Raw genomic sequence first — 13,478 nt, 5'->3', positions numbered from 1 at the left:
CAGGTTTTCAGAACAGAGATACTCAACTTTTCCAGATAATCAAGCCTAAACAGGCAAGATATGCACGGACAGACTTTGCATGAACCTCTACAGGAATCCAAGGTAAACTTGCTGCTGATCATGTAGTGAATCTTACATTTGTAGTCTTGAAATGTGACCTGCAGATCATATCCTCAATAACTTAACTTTTCCAGGGTGTGTGTTTGACAGGCTGGATTATCTCTTATGCATCCAGGGTATCTAGTTAAGTTGCATTAGGACCAAAACTCCAGGTTTGTCTATCCCTAAACCTTGAGGAAATTTGGGGTTGGAAGTAAGCATATATAAATGGAATGGCTGTGGCTACATGTTTCTGGAATATCTGCCAGGATGTTCCAGCATTTATGTGTCATCTGTGCCTAACTTTTTTTCCCCTAAAAATTTCTCACATACTGTCTTCTTTATCACTCCTGAAAACTTCATTTTCAATCTCATTGTCTAGAGTGTAGATATATTTTTTCTACCAATTGCTGCGAAATATGGTCAAAAAAAGGTAAGTAGAAGGAAGTTCTGAAGAAAAGATAGTTGAAGTGCTTCCCTTCTAAATTTAGCTTTAGCTTAAATCTGAGTTCCAGTTTTTCTGTCTATCGCCTGTTCCACCTTCCACATCTCTTTCATTTTCCCTCCACGACTCCTTTGGGCCTGTGAAATTTTGAGTGTGTTCATATGCTTAATAAATTATAAAAAGTAAAAATTAATAGTTATATTATTAGATGGTCACTAGAGATTTTGTGTCCTGTGTAACCTTTTTCAGATTTGAAAAGTTCCCATGCTTTACACTGGAATTGAAAATACAAGATAGCCGTATGTGTATGAATGAGAAATCAACTATTTAAAATACAGATTATTGTAAGAATTCCTACGAATTCTATTTGTGACATGTTTGACCAAGCCATTGGCAAGCAGAGCTTTCTTGTTTTGAATTCCAATCAATAAGATTGCTATATTAGGCAATGTTCTTTAATATACATGAAATACTAAATTTGAGGTTTGCTTAAGCATGCAATAACCATTCACAAAACTTAAAACTAGGTCAGAAAAAGTTTTCATATTTCATGAGCCTGTATGCATTTGGTTGAAATTGTGTCACAATACTTCCAGGCAATTGTTACAATTTATATTGAGTTAGCAAAAGGAAGTACTGCATTGTTAAGAAAAAAATGAGCTTTTAATTGACTACTTCAATTAATAAACACGTTAAATGTTGCAATCTCATAGCTGTGCAATGACACAGTACATTTGCTTGAAGAAAACACAGCGCTACAAGTACCCCCCAAAATGAGTAGCTATTCACCCAACAAAAGAAACTAAAGCATTACAGAGAAAGGAAACTTTAACAAACAGGTTCACATCATTTAACAGTTCACTTAATCAACTTACTTTGATAACAGATTGAAAAGTATATTTAATTACATACCATTTATGGTTCAAGAACATGAGAATGAATATCTGATCTAGAAGGGGATATTTCTGAAGGAAATATGATCCTTCTGTGAAGGGGATGTATTGAAAGCGTTTTGTTTTATTTTTAAGAGAGCTAATTACTCTGGAGAAGAAAGATAGACTTATTCAAGTTAAGATAGCAAGTAATCTCTTAGTCTGGATATTTACCTGATATGGATCCAAGTACTGATTTTCAGGATACTCTTTCCTTCTTTCTCTCTGAATTTTTGTTAGTTAGCTTTGTTTTGTTTTCCTTTTTTTTTCTCATCTCCTTTCTCTCCTGAGCATATATGAGCATATGTTGTAGGTATATACGATAACATTAAATAGGCACCTAAAGATGTATTAGAAATTGTACCATAATGTACTTATCTAAAATGCAGTATGTGGCTAAACTGTGGAAACAGGAAAAATTTAGATTATAACATTGAAGACATCTCAGGAAAAACGAAATGTTGAATTCAAAGGTAGTTTAGTATAAGAGTTTCAATTACTTCGCTGTAAATGCACAGGTTACGTAGTCTTCTCTCTGCTACCATGGATCTGCTTGAAGACTACTGCTCTGGTTTGTCAATGGCTTTCTTGTGCTGGGGAACCTAAATTGGGATGCAGGGCTTCAGATGTGGTCTCGTGAGTTCCAAATAGTTCAGGGCCTTTTGCAGTAAAGTGCCAAACAGGGAGGAAGCCTCTCAGCCTGCAGGCTATGATCTTTTAATGTGCTTGTGGCTGGCCTTCATTGCTGCAAGGGCACCCTCTCGCTCAACTCCACCAGGACCCCCAGGGCCTCCTCTGCAGAGCTGCTCCACAGCCAGTTGACCCCCACTCTGCACTAATGCACTCGGCTGTCCCCTCCAGGGTGAATGATTTTATACCCACCGACGTTGAACTTTATGCCTGCAGGCTATGATCTTTTAATGTGCTTGTGGCTGGCCTTCATTGCTGCAAGGGCACCCTCTCGCTCAACTCCACCAGGACCCCCAGGGCCTCCTCTGCAGAGCTGCTCCACAGCCAGTTGACCCCCACTCTGCACTAATGCACTCGGCTGTCCCCTCCAGGGTGAATGATTTTATACCCACCGACGTTGAACATTACTAGGTTTCCATCAGCCCATTTCTCTGGCCTGCTGGGGTCCCTTTGAACAGCAGCCCTGCCCTCCCGCATATCAACTGCTCCCTGCAGTTTGGCGTCATCTGAAAATTTGCTAAGGATGCGTTCGATTTCTCTTTACTAATTGATAATTAAGACATCAATCAGTATTGGCCTCCAGAATGGACCCTGAGGAACAGCACTTGCAGCCATCCATCAGCTAGATTTTAGCTGAAGCAGACCAGCCAGTTTTTCACCCACCTCTTAGTCCACCTATCCAGTCCCCTCCTCCCCAGTGTGGCTACTGGGAGGACAGGCTGAAAATCTTGCTAAGGTAAGGTACATGGCACCCACTACTGTCCCCTCATCCCCACAGCCAGCCGTGCTGTCAGGAGAGGCAAGCAGAAGAGATAAGTAGGAGTCAACTGAACTGACTGAGGCCTTGTTACAGCAATCTGTAAACTGTGTATTATCTATTTTATTTTCTGTTTCTTGTCTAGTATATAAACATCTATAGCATGTTACTAATAATTTTAAAATATTAAAATGTTACTAATTTAAATGATCAAACGTTGGGTGTTACACACTTTGCAAATATTCAGCTTTAGGAAATAGTTGGATACAGACCAGCATCAGCAACAGGCCACTGATATAATTTTGCTTCATTCAAACAGTGCCTTGGAGTTTGATAAAGTTCTTGGTCAAAACCCCCCAGAACTTAGGTCACTTCAGTCTCTAATTCTGAAAATCCAACATGTCCTCTTGAAACAAAGTCCAAACTCAGTGCTGCATTATTTGTGTGTCCAAAGATCTAATGTTTTAAAATCAAGGGACTGAATGCAAATTAGGACTTTTTTTTTTCATCTAAATCAAACTGCCAGTAGTCAGGGGATCTGGGGAGACTGAAGAATGCAACTTTCAAAGGGTATCAGGCCAGAACTTGCATGTCCCACCATCTGAGATCTTCCACTCTGCCAGGATGCTTTTTAGGTACAAAATGTGACAGACTATGATGAAGCAGGGTGAAGCAAAGCTGCCTTAAAAAATCCTTTCCCAACTAAACTCATTGAGTTCATTGGCTGAAGGGTACTTACAGATTTGTTTTAACTTTCCACAGATAATTGCACATGTACAATTGCAACTGTGTTGTATTTTTATTTGGGATTTATTCTATGGTGAAGGAAATATTCAGAACTTTTAAAAAATCTAACCTAAAAAGACCAGTATGAAATGAAATATCCACATACAAATGAATTCTATAATCGTTTCATCTCCTCTATGAGCAGACAAAATGGTCCTTTCTGTCTTTTACAGATGACTTTGTGTTACAATGAGTGCCCCAACTTTTTCAATGAGTTTAAAAAGTTCCATTTTTCTGCCTATCTAAATGCCATGGTGCCATACATACTCCTCTGAGAGGGAGCAGAACTGTCCTCATGACACCCTTGCTCAGGAAGAACAGCATCATTTTCTCTGTGGTATTGAGGGAGTAATAGATTAAGTGACTTTCTCAAGGACACAGGAAATCTGTGGTAAAGCATAAAAAGGAATCCCAGCATCATGAAACTCTAGACAGCAGTGTTAACCACCAGACCACCAAAGCTCAGTCCTGAGGCTCACTCTGCTGAAGGAAAAAAGGTCAAGCTAAATATTTCAAATTGAAACTGGTGGGACTTCCAATCCCTTCCACAGTTACTCCCCAGCAGAGCTGCACAGGACCCCGCGCATCGGCTGACTGTAAAAACAAAAGCTCTGAAGGATACATGGTAAGGGGTGTCACAGGGGAACGCCTTGTGTGAGCTGGGACAGCAAGGAGAGGACTTTCTGGACAGCACTGCACGTTGTGCCAGCTTTCAGGTGTGCTGTCAGCACGGTTTCTGTGTCAGTAAGAGAACATTTAAAAAAACCAGTTGCAATTAGAGTTGCACTTGATATTTGCAGACCACACCAGGGGAAGCAAAGACAAAAAATGAACCTGAAAGTCTAAAAAGGCTTTTTTTAATAGCCTGCGTAGCCTGCGGTTGTGGAGTGGGTGGCACAAGAGAGACAGGCGGCTCTCTTGTGCGGTTACTAGCAGTGACAAACACAGTAGTCACAGAGTCACCCAAGTACAGCACTGACCAGGGACAGTGGCTGCGTACCACACCTCGCACCCTCTCACCACAGCTGGACGGTTGGGTAGGATGGTCAAATCGCTAGTTATCTTGATCACTGCATTTAACTCCGGATAAGGGGGAGAGAATAAGGTAGAGACTGTTCAGACACACTAAGTTAACAGACGACAAGTGAGAAACAGCAAGAGGGTGTCCAGAGTTTCTTTTTCAGGGCAAGGTTAGTCCATCTTACACTCTTCTGTTGACCAGTTATGGAATTAATGCTTAACTTTAAAACTGGTGAAATTTAATGTATATTCATAATTATCACGGCAGCTAATTTGTTACGGTTAGGATGAATGTCATATACGGTTAAAATAAGCATGGGGTTATTTTGGTTGGGGTTTTGTGGTTGGTCTTTTTTTAATTTAAGAAATGCTGCAAATAACTTAAGTGGTTTAAATCCAATTGTCAGAAAGCTTGAGGTGAATGAATAGCAAACTCGTTCTTCATAATATGCTAGGAAATTCTAACACTTATTAAAAGGAGAGTTGTTTTATTTCAAAGTATTGCTTCATAACTAACAGATAAGAATTTGCCATGCATAGGATTGCACTTGCTAGTGCTACTTGTTCTAGTCTAAGTGTAAAAATCTCTTTGTCTTTATTTTTCCCCCAGAAAGCTTAATTTCTTGGAATTACCATATTATGGAAAAATATTTCCTTTCACGTAGAAACAAAATTAATGGACTAGTCACTCATATTTTCAGGGGGAAAAAAAAATGTATGGAATTGCTACCTGCATTTACTAGAGAACAAGAAGAAAAATCTAAAAATAAAACCAAACACTGAAAAATTATCTTCTTAAATTCTCATAATTTTTTTTCAGATAAGAATTCATAATGTTTCAATGACATTTGTAAACCTGTAAACAGCTGAATTTACCAGATAATACAAAAGGAACCACTGAAATATCTTTTTTTCCTGCATAGAATTATCACAAATTATGAAATTTTCTAATGCCAAATTTGGCAAATACTCTTAATATTTCACAAGCCATAAATGTTGTAATTCAAACTACAGGGTCTGTATCCCTAGAAAGTTTTCTTCCATAGAATCTCCAGGACATCGCTGTTGCAAACTCTTAATGTGGATTTTGGGAAAAGTCATAATAGGAACAGGAAAATCTGCCCTGGAGTTCCTCATTAGTGTTCCAGTTTCCTGGAAGGCTTGTCCCCTATATATGCAGCATGATGTTGGAAATCATTTGTCTCACTGGTGTTTTAGTGCAAGAACATTTCCAGATGGACCCTGATCAGCACTCCCCCACCTCCATTCTGTTTTCTTTGAAAATAAACTTCCAAAGTGGAGACTCCGATTCCGCAGGAAATTCAGTGGTTAAATTGGAGATACTCTTTGGAAAGAAAGGACTATATCCATAGGTGGTCAGGCTGACATATTTTAGGGTGAAACGACTGTCCTTTTTATATATATTTTATATATATAAATATATATTTACATTATATTATATATAGTATAATGTATATAAAATATATAATATAAATAAAAGAAAAAGAGAACACTGAAACACTTAAATTGCATTTTGATGGGTATTTTTACTCCCTTACCAGAAAATGAATTAGAGACTAATCCAAATATCAATAAGCTAAATGATACTCTTTCCTTCTCATCAGAAAAGTTTGATGAAGTTGCAGTGAGAGATGATAAAATTTGATGAAGTTGCAGGTTGAAAGGTTTAGTGAGATTAGGCTCACTCATGTAACATTGTCACCTGACAAACATTAAACAGTTTTTGTGAAGTGCAATTGCTAAAAGGTTACAGAATAAAATCCCCAAGTTACACGTTTTAATTTCAGTCACAAGAGAAAATATGAAGTGACAGATTTACCTGTACTTTGGTATCTAGCTGTGGTAGGTAAAAACTGAGGAATAAAAATGCTTTGGTCTCAACATGGGCAAATACCTTGAAGAAAGAGTTTGGCATCTGATTCCAGATCAAATTTCATAGACAGATCTTTCCTTTGGTCCTTTTCAGTCATAAACATAGGGACAGAAGCACTCAAACTCCACGGCTGTATTTGAATTTTGAAGCTTGGCACTGTTTCTGACAGTTGCCAGTACCAGATGTTTCTGAAGACAGTCTTTATTTATTTTTAACTCTGTTGATAGGAGCCATCTGCTTCCCAAATATCTCAGCTAAAGAATGATTGTAATGCACATTTAATAATTAACTGGTAATGAGCTGAGCTGAGCAACTTTATAATTGAGTAAGCATTTGTAAATCCATCTCTTCTTTCGCTTACCTAACGGGATTTTAAACTTTTGGGATTTGCAAACCACAGTGTTTTTCAGTGCTTTCCAGTAGATGAGGACCTTTGTATACTGATACGAAGCTAACTTACTTTTCTTTGATACTTTTCACCAATTCCTTAGACAAAGGCTATGAACCGAAAAATCAGCTGAAGATACCTTAAAAATACTGTCAAAAGTATATTCTGAACCAAAAGTATATTCAGTACAGATAAAATGGCAGTTAAAACTTGTAAGAGACAAAAGTGGATCAGAGTAAAATAGAATCAAGTTATACTTTGGTAGATTTGCTTTCTAAGTTTCCCCTGTGCTCGTCCATACTGTATATGTGAGTTTGACTCAATTTATCAATGACAAAATAAGCCATTACTATTAACAAAGATACCTGTTCAAAGAAAATAATGGAAGTTTGGGGAATTTCTCATACAAATGTTAAGCAGGCACCCTGATCCCAATTTTCCCTCTGTTGATTACAAAGATTTTTTTGCCTTTGATGATACATCTCACTGTTAAGAATCACTGATGATCTATGATTTATAGTTGAATGTCAGCACCAACGTTGAAAACATGAATGCTCGTTTCTTCAGAATTGCTCTGAAAATCCCTTGAGAAGAGGAAAACTGTCTGGCCCTTCCATTTCCAGTCTGAGTAGGAAGTTCAGGGGAAGAAGAAAGCTAGAATAATACCAGAATATTTGTACAAAGTTAAAGCTGAATCTGGAGTGAAATCAAGTGTATGCTTTCTTCTTTTTCTTTTTTAATTAGGCGTGTAATGCTTATCAGCAGATGATTTTATCCTGGTGCTTTGGTCACATCTTAAGGTTGCCACAAAGCCCTCCTCTGTAATGAGAACATGACTTATAATATTTTCTGCCTTTATGGTCTGCACACCATGGAAATGTCATGTGGATTTATTGTACCCTGAGAAGACCACCTGAGAAGATGGGTTTGGGAGACACAGAAAATCTCTGAACTCCCCAGCGTGCTAGATTAGACACCCAAACCACAACACACATATTGACCCATGTCATCTTCTCCTTCTTCTGTGCCCATCCTGGTCTCACGTCCCCAGTCCCTGCTGCTTTTAGAGTCGTGGTGGAGAGTACAGCTTTTGCTAGCTAGGAAGTGCAGAGGCAAGAAAGGCACTTTGTACACAACAATTATTTTTAAGCACCATACTGCCCCATATTTAGCCGTGTATGGCCATATGATATCTAAAGGAAAATACAAACAGTGAAACTACTAAGGTACTTAGCATCCCTCTTATCTCTAGAGTAGTCAATGACTAACAGCCCTGTTTTTTAGTTTTTACTCAGAAAGACATTTCCATTGGCTTCTGGCTGATCTCAGATTTGATTTTATAGCTAAATATTTTGTCTTAAGGACAAAAACACTCAAACTCCATTGTTGTTGTTGAATTATGTAGGTTGGCAGATTTCTAAGAAAGTTTTACCTGCCTCAGCAAGAAAGGAAAACAAGGAGGGTAGGTGAGGATGAATAACCGTGAAGCTGAACTTCTTCAGGGGTGGAGAATTTATCAGCTCTATACAGTAGGAACAAGAAAACATATGGAGTGAAATCAAGATAGACTTAAACTTGTGCACAAAACAATAAATCAGTGGCACACAAGGAATTTCTCAGTGTGACATGCCTCTCTGCAAAGCTGGCTCTGAAAAGAGCTCTGCATGGGGCTCATTAAAATTCTGCAGTCATGGTCCACAAACAGAGCAGGACACACAATGAATAAAGGTCTGTACAAACAAGGAGTTTCAGGGAGAATCAGATTGCTTTGTTATCATCTGATTGTTCAGTCTTGAAAATCATACTCTCAGTAGTATTCCTATTGGCTTCAATGGCATGATGGAGTTCTCAGGACTATCTAAAGAAAAATCAGCTTTGCAGACTCATCAAAAAACCCCACCAGTCCAAATATACAACATCTATTCACTCCTCCTTCACTCTGTTGCCTCAGTATGGCTAAGCATATGTATTGTTCTCTTCTGCTGTTTTTTTCTTTTTTATTGGAAATACGAAATGTCATGAGAGGACAATTTTGCATGATATTATTTGCAATTTTTGTGTAAAGAAATAGGGTAGGATTTTTTTGCTCACAGCTTGTCAGTAAAACGCTGAATTTTTCAAAAGCTAACAGATTTTAAGACCTGAGAGGAACAGTTAGCCAGAACTCTTTCATAACATAAACAGCTCCTGTACAAACCTATAGCCTGCACTTGAGTTGGACCGTATTTTCTAGAAGGAAATCTAAGGTGAAATCCTGATCCTGCCTTCTCACAGACATAAACAGCTAGCAGGAAGTGGACAACTGAGTTCTGGAATTCTTTTGTCTGGTTTAATTCAGGATAAAATCTACCCTTAATTATAGTTCATGAACACTAATGTGTACAATAAAATGGTAAATGCTATACAGCACTGCTCTTTAAAAAAGATTATTTCCTTACAACTAACATACAACAGTTGCTCGAGAAAGTCCAATGCTGTCCTCCTTTCTCAGGCAGCACCCCCCTTCATTAGTTTCATCTGGATTTTATCTGAATAAAGAACTGCAGGATCTGCTCCCATGGACTGTGGATGAAATAAATTCAACAGGATAACTCATTAGGAAAACAAGTCAAAAGGGATTTTTCTGTTTGTAGCGTGAGAGATGTTGACAGCAGCTAACCTTACCAGCAAGCTTGTTGCTTCTATGTAAACCTGTTCTCTCTCAGATTTTTGGGACATGTTGCCAAAGAACTTTGGCAGAGTCTATATTTGCCACTGCTGATCCTTTTTAACGAGGTTTGTGGGTCATTTGAAAGCTGCAAAGCAAAGTGAGACATTGCTTTTCGTGTTTTGCCAATTTCATTATGCTTTGGCTGGTAGTTAAGGGTCATTTCCAAAAGCCTAACAGACATTTTTATTAGGTTTCTACAGGGGTACTACTTACTTTCTTTTCCTGGCAGATTTCCATATTTGCTGTGACTAATGCAACCTCTATTGTTTTTTGACAAGAGGAAAAAAAAGACAATTTTTTTCATTCCCCAAGGAGAGAAGCTGTCAGCTACCAGAACAATAGACTCCAGTGTTTACCTTTCCACACAGCCCAATGACTGCACAGAGGCAACAGGAGATTTTTAATGGCTAGAATGAAAGAATACGCAAAATGGCATCAATGGACTGAAAAAGTAAACAATTTGCATATTTCTTCTTGTCGGTCCACCTTTTCTTCAGTGGCATATTGCTATGGAAACAAGTAAAGATCACTTTAAGATGGCTATTAACATTTCAGCCAAAAACAGTCACCTTTTGGCCATTCCTTGGAAGGTTGCTATGTCGTCTGGATGCACAACAGAGTGCCTAGAGGCCTGGCTATTTATTGCTTTCAGGATTGACCTTATGTAAGTATGTAGGCAGAATTGCCACCCAAAAGGGTGTTTTGGCTGAGTAAAGAATGAAGGATGGCGCTGCTGGGAGCCAGTCGTCTGCTCAGTGCCTGGCCTTAGGAACTGGCTTGGATGTTAGACAGACATATTTGAGTGGGAAATCTCAGCTCCCTGATCCCAAGATAGCTCTGCCAGGATGATATTTTGTCCCTTCCATGGAAAGGGAGAGGGAGGATTTTCGTAATACTGGGATCCTTATTTACACTTTGGGTTTTCGCCTTGAATTCTCCTTTCTCAGGGGAGGTGCAGAGAGCAGAATTTCTTGCTTTTCTCCATGCATCTCACACCCATCCTCAGACTGCCCCCCACTTCAGCAAGTGCACATGCAATGATCCTGCTCTGCAGGGTGCTCTTCAGGTGTCTTACCCCTCAGCTGGACTAGCTGGGATATACATTTTGCTTTTTTCGAAACGAATTATATTTTTGCCGTATGCGTCCATAGGGGACCAGATGCATTATTCAGGAGAGGAAGCAGGGCAGGGAGAGTGTGATATTCTTTATTTACATTCCAGTGAGAGTAGAATTATTGTAAGTATTTGACCCTAGCAATTGCTGCATATGCATGCAAAGCAGAGGGTCAGAAGGGTTTTCCTTCTCATCGTTTCCCTAGCACAGTAGCACAAATGAAGCATTTATGGTCCCCCCCAAGCTCCTGTAATGTGGCCCAAAATTTTTCTTCTCAACTTGGACTGAATGTTGCTGGAGAGGATTGCACGGCACATGCTAACGCATGCCACTGCAGACACACTTCCTTGGCAGGTTTGGGACCTCCTGCAGGTCAGTGGCTCCCGTTCCTCCTGCCAGGCTCTGCAGCAGTCCCTCCCCACCCCTCAAAGGGCAGTTCAACAGAAAGCAGCACTTTTCATCGGTTATCTTCATCTTCAAATAGGTTTCTCTCAGTGAACATTTCTACGTTTTTCAAAGATTTTTATGTACCAATCCTCCTTCAGACACTGCTCCATCAGCACAAGCTGGGAAATTTGTCTGAGCAAATTCTGAAAGGCTCAGCCAGCCACGCGTGAGCTCTGCTGCCAGAACTGCTGACCTGCATCACTGCCTGCCAGCGCTGATCCCGTCAGGCTAATGGCGAGATAGTGCTGTGTCTTCCTCATACACTAAAAGAGTAAAGCTGGTGCACATTTAAAGTTTCCAAGGGACTGAACACATAGACATAGCTGGTGATTCTTATAAATACATGTATTTGACTTTCTTATATATATTCTCATATGTGTCTTTGCATTTGCTGATCTTCAGAAAGATCATACTTTATTAACAAAACCTTGTTATCCCATCTTTTATTTAAAGGCCTTTAGAATATGTCTTGATTTGTCACAGTTAATCATGTTTTTTCTCAGTGTCAGAGGTTAATATGTGCATTTTTAAATGGTCAAATTAACCACTTTTTTAAGTTATAGATCTTACTGGACTTATCATTTTAGCTCAATGGAATAGATAAAATAGGCCTGTAAATTAATTTCTGTAATTTTTCATACATATTTATCAAACACTACTGTGTAAACTGTCATGAAACTGATACTAAATTTAAATGAAAGATATTTCATGGATCATTTTCTTAATGTTTAGCTTGTTACAACATCTACTGTGTTACAGAAGCGCAGTTAACATTTTTTTAATGGATTGACCTTGTTAAGTTTAGGAACTCTCTGTGTTTACCTCATGGTGTTTCAACACTCCAGGAGTTCCAGTATGCTGTGCAGGTGAGGAACAAAACTCACTCGAGCATCATGACCTCCTGTGGGGATTAGAAATGTCTTGGTTTGTCACCTCTTTTTTATTTCTGACTATCCAGCTCTCTGCAACATATTTATAGTACGAAGCTATGAGACTCCTTCAGGTACTCATTTTCTATGTGTCCGTGTTTGTTTCTTACATCTTAATGCCAATATTATTTTAACAACATTTAGTTTTAGCTGTCAGGATAGTTTGAATCTTATGGCAAAATGTGAGATAAGTCTGTGCCATTTGGGATCCTGGAGTCCAGTTGTTTGATTCTCTGATAATTATCTTTGTAAAACAGTGCAATGCATCCAGATTATTTTTTTTGTTATTCAATTGCATTGATTTTATAGAACTGACAAGTGGTGAACAAATACATTTCATCAGCTCAGTGCACCAGTCAGATTTCCCTGCCAGCTGTTGTGTTAGTACTCCTTAATTTCTATTCAGGGATCATATTTATATTGGCACATTATTAGTGCGCTCTCATCACTACGGGACCATTAACCTACTGCTGTCATCTTTTTGTTATTCAATTGCATTGATTTTATAGAACTGACAAGTGGTGAACAAATACATTTCATCAGCTCAGTGCACCAGTCAGATTTCCCTGCCAGCTGTTGTGTTAGTACTCCTTAATTTCTATTCAGGGATCATATTTATATTGGCACATTATTAGTGCGCTCTCATCACTACGGGACCATTAACCTACTGCTGTCATCTCTGTAGTCTGAAACGATGGACCTGTTTTAGCTGCATGAGTCAGATAGGGTCCAACCTGCATTTATTTAACTGACTTACTGTATGAACCGGAGAGTTTTCTTCTCTGCAAAATGAGAATAATGACATTTTCTTACTTCCAAAAGGAGTTGCACAGATAAATACATTAAAGAATGTGAGATAAGAAAATAATGGGGCCGTAGTTAGAAGAGGCTAAGCTGATGGCATAGGAATAGATCTGATGATAGATCCATTTGGCTCTAAACAAACATAAGGAGGTTTGGATACACTTTTATTTAAATAATACAGTATAGTTTGACTGAAACTGTTTGACAAATAAAATATGAACAAAAAGGTTTTTAAAACAATTCAATTTGCTTCAACTTTCCAAAAAAGAACCACACAGATTTGAGGGTGGCTGGATTCACAAAGACATTTATGCACTCTCCCTAATACCAGCACAGAGTCCTTGAGTCTTCCAAAAATGTATAGATAATGCCATTTATCTATAGAAGGCCTACATTAAAAAATCAGCATTGTCTGCATCAGTGGAGGGTTTTAAGCTACCTTCACACCTTCAAGTGTGTATCT

At 38.7% G+C, this 13,478-nt stretch overlaps 1 protein-coding gene across 1 annotated transcript in view; it reads left to right on the top strand.

The window, feature by feature from the left end:
* ANGPT1 (angiopoietin 1) overlaps positions 1-13,478 on the top strand; it is a 178,427-nt gene that overhangs the window by 32,413 nt on the left and 132,536 nt on the right.

The sequence above is a fragment of the Aptenodytes forsteri genome, unplaced genomic scaffold (genome assembly GCF_000699145.1).
Source record: "Aptenodytes forsteri isolate BGI_AS27 unplaced genomic scaffold, ASM69914v1 Scaffold400, whole genome shotgun sequence".
Taxonomy (NCBI): Eukaryota; Metazoa; Chordata; class Aves; order Sphenisciformes; family Spheniscidae; genus Aptenodytes; species Aptenodytes forsteri.
The sequence above is the reverse complement of the archived record's forward strand: the minus strand, read 5'-3'. Positions and strand labels throughout refer to the sequence as shown.